The sequence below is a fragment of the Drosophila melanogaster genome, chromosome 3L (assembly GCF_000001215.4).
Source record: "Drosophila melanogaster chromosome 3L".
In the NCBI taxonomy this organism is placed as follows: domain Eukaryota; kingdom Metazoa; phylum Arthropoda; class Insecta; order Diptera; family Drosophilidae; genus Drosophila; species Drosophila melanogaster.
Genome location: NT_037436.4, coordinates 15,188,785 through 15,203,397, shown reverse-complemented (window position 1 = coordinate 15,203,397; position 14,613 = coordinate 15,188,785). Strand labels below are relative to the sequence as shown.

At 40.2% G+C, this 14,613-nt stretch overlaps 1 long non-coding RNA gene across 1 annotated transcript; it reads right to left on the bottom strand.

The window, feature by feature from the left end:
• Positions 1 to 12,399: 12,399 nt before the first annotated feature.
• lncRNA:CR44562 (long non-coding RNA:CR44562) lies at positions 12,400 to 12,958 on the bottom strand. Its single transcript, NR_124945.1, has one exon. It is a non-coding gene; the product is annotated as a long non-coding RNA:CR44562 (long non-coding RNA).
• Positions 12,959 to 14,613: the final 1,655 nt, after the last annotated feature.

Here is a 14,613-nt window from a genome sequence, read left to right as displayed (position 1 = left end):
AGAATGCTCAATTAAGAAATATGAAATATTGAAAATATGTATGAATATGTTGAACATACATTATATAACCAGTCACTTGTTTCAATAATCAGCTTGAGGAATCTGCAGCTTATCAACTTAAAAAAAAAATGAAATAAAATATCAGGAAAAAGTTTCAGCAGGAAAAGTAATATACAAATGAACTATTCTATTGAAAAAATTTTTTTTTCAAAATATTATCCACCTGCTTATGGGCTGGGGAATCTCTGTTTGGCTACTTTCCTAGTCTAATCTAGCTAGTTTTTCCTATACCATCTCAGTGGAGGGGCGATCGTTGAGTAGGGAAGGGGCGTTCCAAGGGGAAAAGACGCCGGCGCATACGAAACGGGGTCCAAAAGCCGAGTGCTGGGCGTCAACTGCATGCCATGCGTAAATGCCAAAAGCGGCGATCCGACCCTCGTCTTAACCCTCCAGTGCCCCTTTGCGGCTTATCTGCTTGTATTCATCTTGAAAATTGTTTCTAGTTGAAGTTTGCCTTTTAATTGTTAGGCGCAAACAGCCGACCGACCGAACGGCCGACTAAATTAAATTTATACCTACTGTATCGGCGGTCTCTTTCGCACATTTAACCCCTGTCAGTTCCATCTGGTTGCGTGTTTTCCCTGTGGTCGGTATGCGAAAGTAGCCCCAGCTTGGCCCTCCATAGAGGATATGGTGTAGGATCGTCACATGTCGCCCATTGAGCATGTGCAGCCTTTCAGGTTAACCGACTATCTCGTTCTCTATCAACATTTTCTAGCCCTCTCTCATTCGGGCAGGTCAATAAATTCCGCCGGAAAGTGAATTATTATAACGTTTTTATTAAAGTATGCCCTTGCATCTAGTCCAGTTCTACACACACACGTATCTTACATAATTAGCATAGTTATGGGGGTACCGTGTTTATCTAGGGGTTGGCTCAGTTTAACTGTCTAATTTTTCACTCAACTGTCCAAATTTGCCGTTGGATATTTATTAATTTGTCCAATTCCACTGACAAATGATAAAAAGCTTGACAATTAATGAGAATATCTGCCCAAATAAAAGGTGTCGTATTAATTAGAATACTGGACCAGGGGGGTCGCATGGTGCTAATGTAGGGGTGTTGAGTTAGGGGTAGGTGGTCCAGCACCAGCCTAAAATTTATGAGCACTGTACAGGATTAATATCCTTTTTATGTCGTGGTTTGTTGTTTCATGTCGCACTTAATCATGAGCAATTGAAACCGCACCGACAAGAAATGTGTTAATTTCGAGTGAACTTGTTTCTTTTACATTAACAAAAACGCTTAAGCATAATAATAACTTTTTTATTACCTAAATTAGTTGTACTTATATCATAGAGCACACCCTTTAAAATATTAAACTAAAATATATTTCTCTTCCTGCACTTATTTATGAAATACATTTAAACATCTATTAACTCAAATAATTGATGTTACATATATTATGTATAATGCATATTATTTTGGTTTTTAATCACCTTATCTACTTTAATCAAGGAATAGTATACTTTCATTTGTTTTGAAAATGATGAAATTATTAAGGCTCACAAAATGCTTGCATGCAGCTTTCAAAATCAAATGCAATAAATCTACAATCTATGATCGTTGCCCAAATTTAGACACCATCAGTTCAATAAAAACCAAAAAATATTCACTCCTTCAATCAAAGAGCCATTCAAGACTTTGAATCACCGAAAACGTTTGAAAGCCATGAATTACCATATCGGAAACCCGCGAGCTTTGTACAAGTGTATACACATGTTACTTATTCATGGGATTGTAGTTTTTTTTTTTCTGAAAGGGCAGGTGGGTCGGTGAGGGGGGGTAGGAGTTTTGGAGGCGAAGAACCCTTTGTACCCCCGCCTTTGTGATTATTATTATTATTCAGAGGGGGGCCCCCAAAAGAGCGCCATTAAAGCCGCTTGTTGTTTGGTATTTTTCACAGCTCGGCACAAAAGATGGATCTTCGTCTCCAGCGGAGAGTGCTCACGATCGATTTGGAATTGTTGAAATATTTCCCAAAAAAAGAAAAGTTTTTCTTGTTCCGAGGAGGAGGTTTCATTAGCGTTTCGGGTACACCTGATGTGTCTTTCATTCTTTTTTTCCGGACAATGGAACCCCCACAGGAGACTGTTTTCGAAATGAAACGAAACAAAACGCAACAATGCATTTGCTTCACTGAGACGGATGTGCAGCGTTTTTAGGGTTCATTGCGTTCACCTCATCGAACCGCACAAGATGTTCGTTCACATGACTCGACAGTCCCGAAAAAATGCAAGACAATTAAACAAATTAACAAAACAACAGAGTGCACGGATGGGCCAGCTTACAACAATTTTACACATGAGAAAATCGAAGAGCAAAGCCCAACCATTAGCCATTAACTCGAAAACCCTCCTCCAGTTCTTCATCCAACTCATTTCTGGCCAAACTGCGCGGGTGTTTCCCAACTGTCAGCTGTTTGTTAGGGAAGTTCAAGTTGAACCTGCCCCAGGTAATTAAGTTTCGAATTTTACTTTTCAATAGGCCATCAGGTTTGACCTCCTCCCTTCCCCATCAAACCATCAACCAGGCATTTGAACCCTTTCGCCGGTCACATGGTCACATGTGTGTGCGTCTAATTTCATGGCTGTTAGCCGAAAGGGCCAGGTCCAAAAGGTCGCGCAAGACAGGCATTTACTATGCACGTTCCCCTCTTCGTCTGGCTGGCCGCCGAAAAAGTCTGCTTTTCCTTAGGAACAACGACTTTTATTATTGACATCAAACGACCAGTGCACAAATGATGACCCCAGAACGAAATGTGACCCCCGAAAAAGAGTTGAGCATGACATGGAAGCGGGAATACTCTATCCACAATTTTTGCAACTGGCAGATGTAAACCGTATCATAATTGATCTACAATTAAACACCGTATAATACTATTCTTGATATATTCTTCTTTAAAAATAAAAATTTAACTTTTAAGCCTTGAACAAAGTAATTAGATTTCGTTCACTCACTCATTGGTATTAAAAAGAATCTAACTTGCTGGAATATTTTTAGGTGCCAACTCAGTGGTGTCTAATTGACAGTAAAAACTCAACTTAATTTCCGTTTCCGCTGTAAAAACTCGGCAGTAATCAGCATCTCTCAGCTTCATTGACAAATCAATCACTCAGATCGTTAATTACTTCTCCCGAACGAAGTGCCATAAATATGTGACTTCTAATCTTCATCAATTCCTATCGGAGACAAATGCATCCATCAGATTCAAAAACCAAAAAACCCCACCACTAAGCCCACTCAACTTGACTCAACTCTTTCGCCTGAAGAGCATCTAAAAACACAATGAAACAATCCCAAAAAAAAAAGAAAAAAAATAAAGGAGAACAGAAAAAGTTCGAGGGCAGCAAATAGCGACAAAGAAAACTCATAAAAACGTTTAATGATGTCACAAAACGTAATAAAAATGCAATAAAATGTCAAAATTATTGAATTTACGATACGAAACAAGTTCAAAAAATAACAACAGAGAGCAACAGCAACAATAGCAACAACAACATAATAACAAAAGAAGAAGCAACCAAAATAACAATAACCAGGGAACCAATTTCGGGACGGAGGAACACCTCTGCAACTCTTTGACCGCTCAGATGGAATGGGTTATATTATATTATATGGCATTAGTATATCCCATTGTTGTTACCGATGGTACTTGTTGTTGCTTTTGCTGCTCACCATTGTTGTTGCTGTGTGCGTCGTTGCGTTGAGTGCAACATGCGTATTGCTGTTGTTGTCGATGCCGCAAGGTGTCGCGCTCTGCAAACTACTCTAGCATAACCCTAACCCCACGCGGCCTAATTTGAATAAATTTCAAGTGTAGACTCGATGTTTGCATTTTATGCACAGTGAACAAAAATTGTAGCATCAACTTTGTACAACAATATTCTAAGCTGGTAGTTATTTAAGGCTAAACATTCAATGCATTTCAAAGAAATCTCCATAAAAAAGGCATTATTTTAGTTAAGAAATCTATGTTCTTATATATCAGATCAATTAGATCAATCTTCAAATTCCATATTTCTCCAAGTGCAGTTGCATGTGTATATATTTTGAAACATTTCTTTGGAGTACCATTAGTGAAGCGATTGATTCTTATCTGAAACGTTATCAAATTTGTGTTTCCTCTGGCTGTATCCTATTTGATTTTGGGTTACATATAGCGGTGGATAAAAGGCCGAATGGAGACTGCGGGTCAAAGGATCATGGCAAGGGGCTTAAACTAATGGGTTACATGCGGCGATAGGGGATCCCAAAAAAGAAAACCAAAAAATAATCAATCCCGAAAGGCAATTACCATATGCCCTGGCTTAGACAGAGTGTCTCCCCAGGAGCAGACTGCTTGACTCTGCAGGTTCTTTCCTTTTCCCAACCGAACCCGAACCCGAATCCAGCGTCATCCTGGCCAAGCGATTTCAGACGCACCTCCATCGCCTCATATATGCAGGCATGAGCGGGCATACTAATTAGATCGGATCAAAGAGACTGGTGTTCTGAAACTCGGCCTCGATTGGATGGGGTAAGCACTGATTTGATTTTTGATTGGGATCGTTCTCACTCGGTTCGATTCAATTGAGAGGAAGCACTAAAGTTGCATTCTTTATGGCCTGACGTGCTCGAAAAGAAATCGGTATTTCAAAGAACAAAAATTTTAAAATTTTAAGTGCAAAATGCCTGAGAAGCTCCGATGTATCTTGTTAAAAAAGAAATGAAAGCAAAGCAAGTAAATTTCCATAATATTAAAAAAAGTTCTCTTCTATTCATATAAACTGATGTATTCTAGTTTAAAGTTATTATTATTAATATTTGACATATTTTACCACTATGAAGTTATTTTCTTGTATTTTTGTTTGCCTGTCATTGTTTGCCCACCTCATTTAGCCAACATATTTTTGTTGGAGGACAAATTATACCTTGACTTTCAAAAGATGCTATCAGGGTCTACAACGCACATATGTTCGCCGGACATATAGCTATTGACCGACATCTACCCACCAGTAGGCCGGCTCAACGTCACTCGAGTGTCTCGTACTCAGACACTTGACTCTATCAGAAACAACACACAGCTCATTCAATTATTATTTGTGAAAACAGAGCCGAGGCTTACAATTTCATCAATTATAATGTTCGAGGTACGTATGCGTCGGTGCCTCATTAGTGTATAATTATTTTGGCCACAATTCGATCACTCAAATTGAATTGCGGTCACCTATTGCCCATGCCATTCCATTCCATTCCACATCATCTCATTTCATCTCTCGAGTGAACAGAAAATTCTTCCACCACATGCAGCGAGCGCCTTGTTTGCCCCAATTGAAAATGTCAACCTATCAACAACAAATTAACTTGAAAACTTACAAAACAAAAAACAAAAAAATGTGTCTCGAAAAAATACGGAAAGAAAAGCGAAATAAAAAGGCCACTGTCAGTGGAAGAAAGCTAAAAAAACCTGGCCGAGTCTATAAGTAAGACGCCGCCTGCTGTTGTTTCTGTTGTTCCTGAGTTCCCGAGATGCTGGAGCTGAGAGCTGATGGTCATCATGATATATGAACGGCCTGGGCTAACATTTATGTACCACAAATGTCAACTGTCAATGTCAATTTATATTATGCTGCCACATTGCGGATATGTCAGCATATGAACATATGTATCTCAAAAAAAAAAAATAAATAAAGTAAAGATACAAAACCAAAAAACAGAACCAACATTTTTTCGGCCCGGGCTTTTGGTGCCTGTTTTGTTTTGGGCCTTAAGTCCGAACCGGGACTGAGTGACCGTCCTACGCAAATTGGTCTTTCTTCCACGGATCCAAAGATCTGGGAGCCGGGGATCACAAGTATTTATAACATTATTTTCGCACTCTTCGATGTGGGTGTCGTTGATTTGTTGGCGTCTCCGTTGGTGTTGCCTTGTCCAGTCCAATCCAAACCAAACCAATCCAATTCATTTCGTTCGTTCGTTCGTTTGTCATTCGCATTTAATTTGCTTTTTGGGTTAAACAAACAACAGTTAAGAGGTAAATTATTTTAGGTCTGCAGCCATTCCCCAATTTATTTGCCGAAGACGAAACGAGAACAAAGGTACCAACTCACACACGCATGTACAGCAAAGGTCAGCTGAATAACCTCCCATCTATTAAATTAAAAACTAATCACCTAATTTTCCATAATTACTCAGCTTAAGTACTCATTAAAAAACGAATTTAAAAAATTCCCATTTTAATAACTATAAATATTTGATTGAAAGCACTACTACCTTAAAAATCTTAAAATGTCGTAAAATGCATTACTTCGTATACTTGGTTAAAAATTTTAAAGTGCCATTACTTTTTTAAAACGTGCAATAACTTTTTTCATTTCAGATGAACATGACACGTTAAACAGAAACGTTTAAGTGTATTTTTTTTTTTAATTTTTGATTATTTCCATAATGAAATTGACAGTTTGCGGATTCAAAAACTTCCATTGAAAATGACTTACCAAAATTTGTAAACTTTATAATTAAATAATAACCGCTTGCTCCATTTCTATCACAGGGCAATGTAAACTGCCAAATAATGTTGTATAAAATGTTTTGTATATCGCAACGAGGCAATTGGTATTATTTTGGCCCCCGCTGTAGGGGTATCTGCATATGGGTATCTGTATAAACAAGCTGGCGCACATTAATAATCTTGTTGAACCCGGCAATTTCGACCCTATAATCAGCGAGTGAAACGCATATGCACATAAAGGCAGTTTGGACCAGGAGCTTGGAGTTGGAGTTGGAGACGGCGTCGTGGCTCTTTGGTTGGCTGGGTTAGTTTGACCAACTCCGGTCTGGTTGGCCAACTCCGAGCCCGTACCCCGAGTCTTTTCGGCCTGGTACACGCCTCCGGGCACCGCCTGCTCATTCCATTGTCTTGCTGCCACTGCCTGATATTTCTTCTCCGAGGAGACGTGGCTAATTTGAATCAACCGCCTCTCGCTCATTTTCGCTGTCCCGAAAAAATGAAACCGAAAACAGGCGGCCGCAACAAATTAAAAGCGCATGCGCAGCGAACGAACCGGACTTCACCGCAGAGAGATCCCCTACGAAAAAGGGATCCCAAGGGGCCAACTCCGAAACCGACGCCCCTGGATACATCGCTTCCGTAGAGGGAACTCTCCCCCAATCGTCCAAACAAGCATGTGGATAATTGTTTCCTGGACAGGCGGTAACCCGAACCTCAGGCCCAGGTCCAAGTTCCAATCCCAAACGCCAGTAGAAAACCGTAACCCGAACGTGTATCTGAATCTGTTGCCGAACCTGAGCTGGGGGCTGCTGCGCCGGCGTCTGAGAGACATAAATCCAATAGTAAACATATAAATTTAGTCAAGTTTTCCAGCAGAGAGAGAAAATATGAGGGACAATAGGTTAATCTGTTGCCTTTCATTGAAAAATGGAATAGAGAGATCAGGGTATTATATGATAATCATAGAAAGATTTATTTTGATTCGAATAGAAGAAATCATGTAATTAATGCAGATTTTAATATGACAATTTCTGATATTTCTTCGAATTTTTACTTGCTATAAATACATATTTTTTAAAATTATCAATCTGATTGCTAAAGGATGGTAAATATAGATACTTCTCATATTTTAAGTATAATCTTCCCAAATTAACTTTTTAAACAAGATAAGAAGGGGTAATGGAACTTTACCAACCACCTTGAAATATGAATTATTTTACCCCCAAATTTCCCATCGCAATCAACCGAAGTAATCTTAGATTTTCGATTTTCCGCAGTGCACAAAACTCAGCCATTGGCTGTCATGTGTGTGTTGTTTATTTTATGTCCGCTCTTTTCGGGCTTGTTTAGAACGAAAATTATGCAATTATGATAATTGCCCGGCGGAGCAGTTTGGCCAATTATGAAAATATGAGTGAGTGTGCTTATATTTTTATTATATTTGTGATCATGCCCGTGAGGCTTCCGTTGGCACGCAATCTTGACCAAGCAGCCCGGTTCTTCTAATCCCAGGCAGCTCGTCTGTGAAACTCTGTCAATAAAAGGGGAGGCGATGCACTTGACTCTTGTCCCTGTTCGCTAGTCTTTGGTCTCTGGTCTCCGGTCTCTTTGGAGGAGTAGAGTAATGCTTATCATTGTCCAAGAAGCGGAATTGTTCCAATTACCCGGACACTGCACGCACTTTCGGCACTCTCCCATGCAGCGGACAGAAAAAATAAGACGAACGGTGTGTAAATAATGCTATTTAATAGCTCGGCTTGCCTTTTTATAGTTGCCCTTTTAAATGCCGATAACCTTTTTATGCGCTCGCCTGGCGACCATAAAATTGAATAACCCCGAGCAGAGAGCAGCGAGACTTGAATGCATTAAATTGAATTCTTGGCCCTTGGTTACTTGGAAACGCTGTTCTTAACGCCATGAAAACTAATTTTATAGTTGCACTCTCTTTTGGGCCAGCTCAGCGCACACCAGTCGCACATTTCAATTACATCATGGCCCGAAAACTCGGCTCTCTTAGCTTCATTTAAATGGCCAGCCAGGCTTTGGGAACTGTGTATTGGATGCCATGGTTAGTGGATACCACTGGGCACTGGGCACTGGGCACTGGGTACTGGGTACCCATGTTCCCTTATTTTATTTCTATTTCTATTTATTTCCCCCTCCCCCTGCCACGGTTCATGTTTTACAATGCGTGCCCCGTCGTTCGACGAATGCATGTAATGAAATGTAATGCTCCGGCTTGCAGAATGCATTTTGCACTTTTAGTGCATGCTAATTGGCTCCTTTGGCAATGGGGCTGGTGGTGTGACCATGCTTTGCATAAACCGTTAGCACACTCATCCGAGCAATTCTCACGATTGCAGTGCAGCCATCTAAATATATATATGGCAGCCGTAACTATCAGTTGTTAAAGTCTTCGAGTCGCTTTATTGCGCGGAATCGAGCAGAACAGAGCGAAGCGACTATTCAAACTACTCATTGGATGGGTTAAGTGGAGTCTTATGCTATATGGTATGGGATTGGTCGCAGTGAATCGGATTGCTATGATGGCTATTGACGCACTCGTTCTGTTTGGACTTCATGTTTGGACTCATGTTGCCATTCACTTGGCACATTTACAACTCTTTTTTATTGGATTAGATTGTTAATACATATTGTTTTATTCCGCACTTTACGGCTGTGCTTTATCGCTTATTTGCCATGGTGCGGGTGTGTGCGGGCTTCATCTTACGTAATTAAGTGTAAAGCTTGGCGATCCTTTTATGACGACATTTTTCCATCTAATGACCCTTACCTCAATCGCTTGGAAATAACTTAATCTGCAGGAGGCCTATGAGTCACTGCAATAATCATATAATATGGGAAAAACTAAGATCAGACTAGAGATCTTAAGCAGCAATTAGAAGTTGCTTAATATTTAGTTATTTATCTTAGAATCCCATATTCTGCTTCATATCAAAATGACAACAAAAGTTCGTATGATATACGCGTATTTCTATCAAGATCGCATACTTGTTACTCATCTATCTTCATATTTAACAATTCAAAGTTGCAATGTATTTATTATTGCACTTTTTTTCAACCATACTAAAGCCCTGTAAAAATATTTCTTATATGCCAGACACGTTTTTATCGCACCTTTATCTGGAAGTATTTGCATATTGCATGTCCACAAGTATGGTTTTATGGTTTGTAAACGATCGAAAGAATGGCTCTTATCATTTTATGTCACCTGTTGAGCCCCCACTTCATTCCGTATTTGTATCTACCGTTTCAAGCCCTGAACTACTTTATTTATGAGTGAATCTTACAGCTTAAGACGAGTCACTCGAAGGGGTGTATACTTGCATAAATATGTATATTATAATTAACATTACTCAGAAATATCTAAGACATTTCGTCGGGGCTAAGAACTTCCCACACAAATGTACAGTATTCCCCCAGTTGATCTTGGGATTATGCACTTTTTATGACTGCCTTTGGAACTCATTACGCTTTTCTCACAGTAAGCTATCTTCATTTAATTTCATTATCTAACCCTTAAGTCGCTTATCAATACCATTTCAATTGCATTCCCTTCCTCTGTATATATATTTCTTTTGGGCATTTCTCTGTGAAGCTCGTAAAAGTGAGTTACCCAGCTAACGAATTAAATGCAATTGCAGTTATAAAACTTTTTTCCTACTTTCATAGAGTCCCCATCACCATCCATTATCGTTATTGGTTAATCATTGCCGGGCATTAAACAAAATTAAACGGGTTTTATCTGATGCGCCTTAATCAAGTAGCGACTAAGTCTTCCCGATTTCCAGTCCTCAGCATTTGGAATTTAATTACGGAACTCGAATTTAAATAAAACATTGTTGCCGGCTCAGTGAAGACACACGGCAACTACATCATTTGATTTTCACTGGAATCGTAAATTAATTTTTTCCGTAAATCTTCCAGTCTCTAGTCGGGCCATACAAAGTAGTCAATCGACGACGGTCTATGGGTGTGCGTACTTTTTGTTTTTCCACCTTTTTTTTTCGGCCACAGAATGTCTGGCATATAAACCATCAGATTTCGATATAATCGTAAATTTTCGCCCAGCGCACAAGGAGCCACCGCAAAAGAGGAATCTCTAAGCGAACCTCACTCAAGCACACACACTCACATACACTCGGCAAAAAATCGTCACAATGAGTCGACGGCAATAAAATAGCTGAAATGGTTGTGGAGGTGAACGGGTGAGGGAGGGAAGTTCGAGAGTCTTCCGAGTTGGAGGCGAAAATGTGATTAAGTTGCGCGCAAAATCCAATTTTTATAACTGCAGAATCACTTCACTTGGACCCGCTGTCCACCCGCCTCCCCACATATTCGTTGCATTTTCAATACCCTGTATCAGTGGGTATGCCACATTCTTGGCAAATTTAGTTAGTGTCCTGTAAAGTTATTATCTAGTTATATTTTCACTTAGCGAACGATTTCATGTATCTTAGATATCAATCTCTATTTTGAACCAGTACATCTTAAGACAAAAGTTATTATCTGAATTAACGCATACCTATTGTTTTACTGTTAAGATAACCCGGCGATTCAGTCTACAAAATATCAGCAGCCTAGGTGCCATAAAAAGTGATAGAATCTTTGTTCTTCAGATTCATAATTGCAAAAGTCCCCAAAAATTTGGTAGATTGTTTGCATAGCTTTTTGCTGATAGGTCAGATCAAACCCAAGGGTATGCAGATATTCGATAACATCCTTTTTGATAGATATTTCTTTTTTTCGGCTGAGCCAAGGCGAATTGAGTCCGCCGCTGTTATGGATTTTTTTTCTGCCGTTGCTCGTAAGATGCTTGGCAGGGCAATAATCATAAATTTAGACAACAACGAACCGGCAGCCGCAACAGTAGTAGGCACCACATCGAAGGGGTTTCCAAAGAGGGGGGAGGCACCAAAGGGGGCGAAACCTTAGGGGGACACACTTGGCCGGAGGAGCTGGAGCTGGAGCTGCGAGTGTGCCATGTGGTCCAACTCTGAATCCGGCAACTACAACTCCAACTTTGATCGCCGGTTCACTTCGTCTGGTGGATTTCTGCTTTTCGGGGGTCGTTCTAAGCAAACAAATGCTTAAAGCATAAAATATTGATATTTTCCTGCTCCTTTTTTTATTTTTTATTTATTTTGTTCTGGTTTTTGCCTGCTGCGTGTTTTTTTTTAATTTTATTTTGGCTGCTGTCCCAGCCAAGCTTAAGCTGCAATCGATTTCGATTTTCGGATTCGGGTTGCATATGAAGTTGTCTTTTTATTTGATTTTAAATTGTTTATTGCTTTGCATATTTCATAATTCTTTTCCCACTCCGCTCTTGTTTGTTGTTGCTGAAGCTGTTGTTATTTTTGCCATTTGTTATTGTAAGGCTTTGGCGAATTTTCGCTGGCCTTGGGTTAGTGGAAGTGTCGAATGGGCCAATGGGAATATGTTTTGGAGTCGGGGGAGGATGAGCGCCGACTGACAGATGGTTTTTGCGTCGAAATTCGGCGGGTTTCTGGTGAAATCAGGAAGCGAATCGATTATGCTGACATTGAAGTGAAGAGTCACATTCCCATGAAATTTAACGCTTCCTAAATGAAGCGGAAGATGCCCAAATAAATTCAAATGGCATTCTTATGGTTTTGTTTTGAACACATCTATAGAAACCTCATTAAAGTAGCAATGATCTTTTAGAGCTTAACAATACGTTTAGTTGTTACGGACAACCCAAATAACACAGAAATAATTATTTATAAATTTTTAATGAACTATTAATTAGTTAGAAATTCTAACCCATTTTATTTGTTAGTATCTTCCTTAATTAAACAACAATCGGTGAAGCCAATCTGGAAATTATGCAAAACTTGTTTTTCCGCCAAAGAAGCCACTTTTTGGGATTTTCCAAAACTTGGCAGACACATGAGTTGAATGCCACAAGGAGGCTTCTGTCTCGTGCTCATTTCTTGGCTACATTCGATATGAACCCCCTTCCGGGATCCCGAGTTGTGTCAGTTAATTTCCAATACACTTTTCCAGGTGCCCCAACCCCCTGCTTCATGTTCACAGTTGAAAACCCACCCATGGGCGTCGTATGAGCCCCAATCCCAATCGTAGGCTTATCAAAGGTGTCTGCGCTGCGCTGCGTGCGTGTGTTCCCGAATGACCAAATGCCCAAAAATCTAGTAGCTGCAAGTGGAGGCCAACAAAACGGATCGGGCCAAGTCCAAACACCCTGGGGCTGGTCAAGAACACTTGAATTTGCTCATCATCAGCAGTTGCAGCCAAAATGAGGAGCGGAGACGATGGGGATGCAGGGGCTTCGCAGATTGGTATCGATGGCAAGGCTGTCTGCCAGAGGTTCAAATACTAACACTTAATGAACTTAACTTTCCAACAACATCAAATTTCCATAAGAAAGGCAGGAAAGGAAAAGCTTCTGGGGATGGGATGAGATGCTGATGTTTGCTACTTTTGCAGTTTCCACTGCGTGTGCAAGTATCTATTAGATACGCTTATTTCGAGGAGGACGCCGGTGCAGCCGACTGCAATATACCTGCCACACTTGTTGTTGCTGCTGTCTGTTGGATGCCTTTGGTTCATTCTGTTTTGACTATACCCACTAGTTTTAAATTACTACTGAGTATACTTGATTAATGCCTAATTGATTGATGTTAACGCACGAATAGTCGCTTTCTATGTGTTTCTTGAATACATTCGCTATTACTGATTGCAACTTGAGCTTGTGTACGTAAAACAATCTTCCTAACAAAAAACATAACAAATAAACTAAACATTTTTTTTTTGTAAATTAGTGTTAGTGAAACAAATGATGGTATTCAATATTTAGAAAACGGTTTAGAGCTATATTTCTCTTTGGCAGTATGCAATGTATGTACATAACAGTAGTGTCAATCTCTTTCTCTTACTCAAGAATTTTGTACCAGGTATCTTATAGTTGGGAAGCCCCAGCATTGTGCTTCAACTTGTTACCGTTGAGGATGGGATGCTGCCGTTGCCTGCACAGAGGCATCAAGATACTGCCCCGGACTACATTGGTAGCTGCTAACCGAATACGAGTATCTGGGCATCTGGGCAGCTGCTCCCCCCTCGGATCTTTGGAGCTCTGGCTCTGGCTGGGGTTCGGGTTCCATTCAGTGCGGTACGGTACGGTTCGCAACGGAGCTTCCTCTTTGGGTCTGGGTCTCTGGCAGCGAGCGACTTTGGCAATCAGCAATTAGCAGATATGTTAACTTCATGTTAACGAACCAATTTGAAATTTAAATGCGGCACAAACCCGGGTGCTCATACGTCGTTGTTGTCATCACTTCTTCAACTCACCGATGCACCCAGTCCGATGTCGATATGTCGCTGTCGATGCCGCCAGACAAACCGACAACTGGGAACTGAAAACTGGGAACTGGGATCTGGTAAGCGGGAACTGGGAACTGAGAACTGGGAACTCGGGGGCCCAGGAACCTCTCGTCAAGGAGCAGAGTCGTAGGCATCTGAAGACCCAGACCCCGAACCCCCACACACTCAATCTCCACACACACAAATTTGAGCTTAGCAAAATTTTAATACAACCAACCTGGAAGAAATCAAGGAAAACGGCAAAAGAAATTCCGAATCGAACGATCCTAAGAGACGATACATATGCATAACCAAAAGCAGAGGAAACGATAAGAGAAGTGTTTTTTGAGAATGCAAAACATGTTTGAATACTCTTGATGCAGAACCAAAGGCATAGTGTACCTGGCTTTAAAAAAAAAATATTACATTTTTGAAAATATTTTAAGATATATGGGTATGCTACTAAAGTTTTTAGGAACAGGAATGATATTAGCATAATCTGTGACCCAATGACCATATGAAACGAAGGCAGGAAATTATTAAGCAACCGAAACGATCAAGAACTCCAAATGAATCCTTAAAAAAGACAAATGCCCATTTAAATGTTATAAAAAGCTGCCCAGCATCTCTAGTTCCTTTCCCAAGCTCAATTACCTGGTTTTTATACCCCATCGTAGGGCATTCAAAGAAGTGGAGA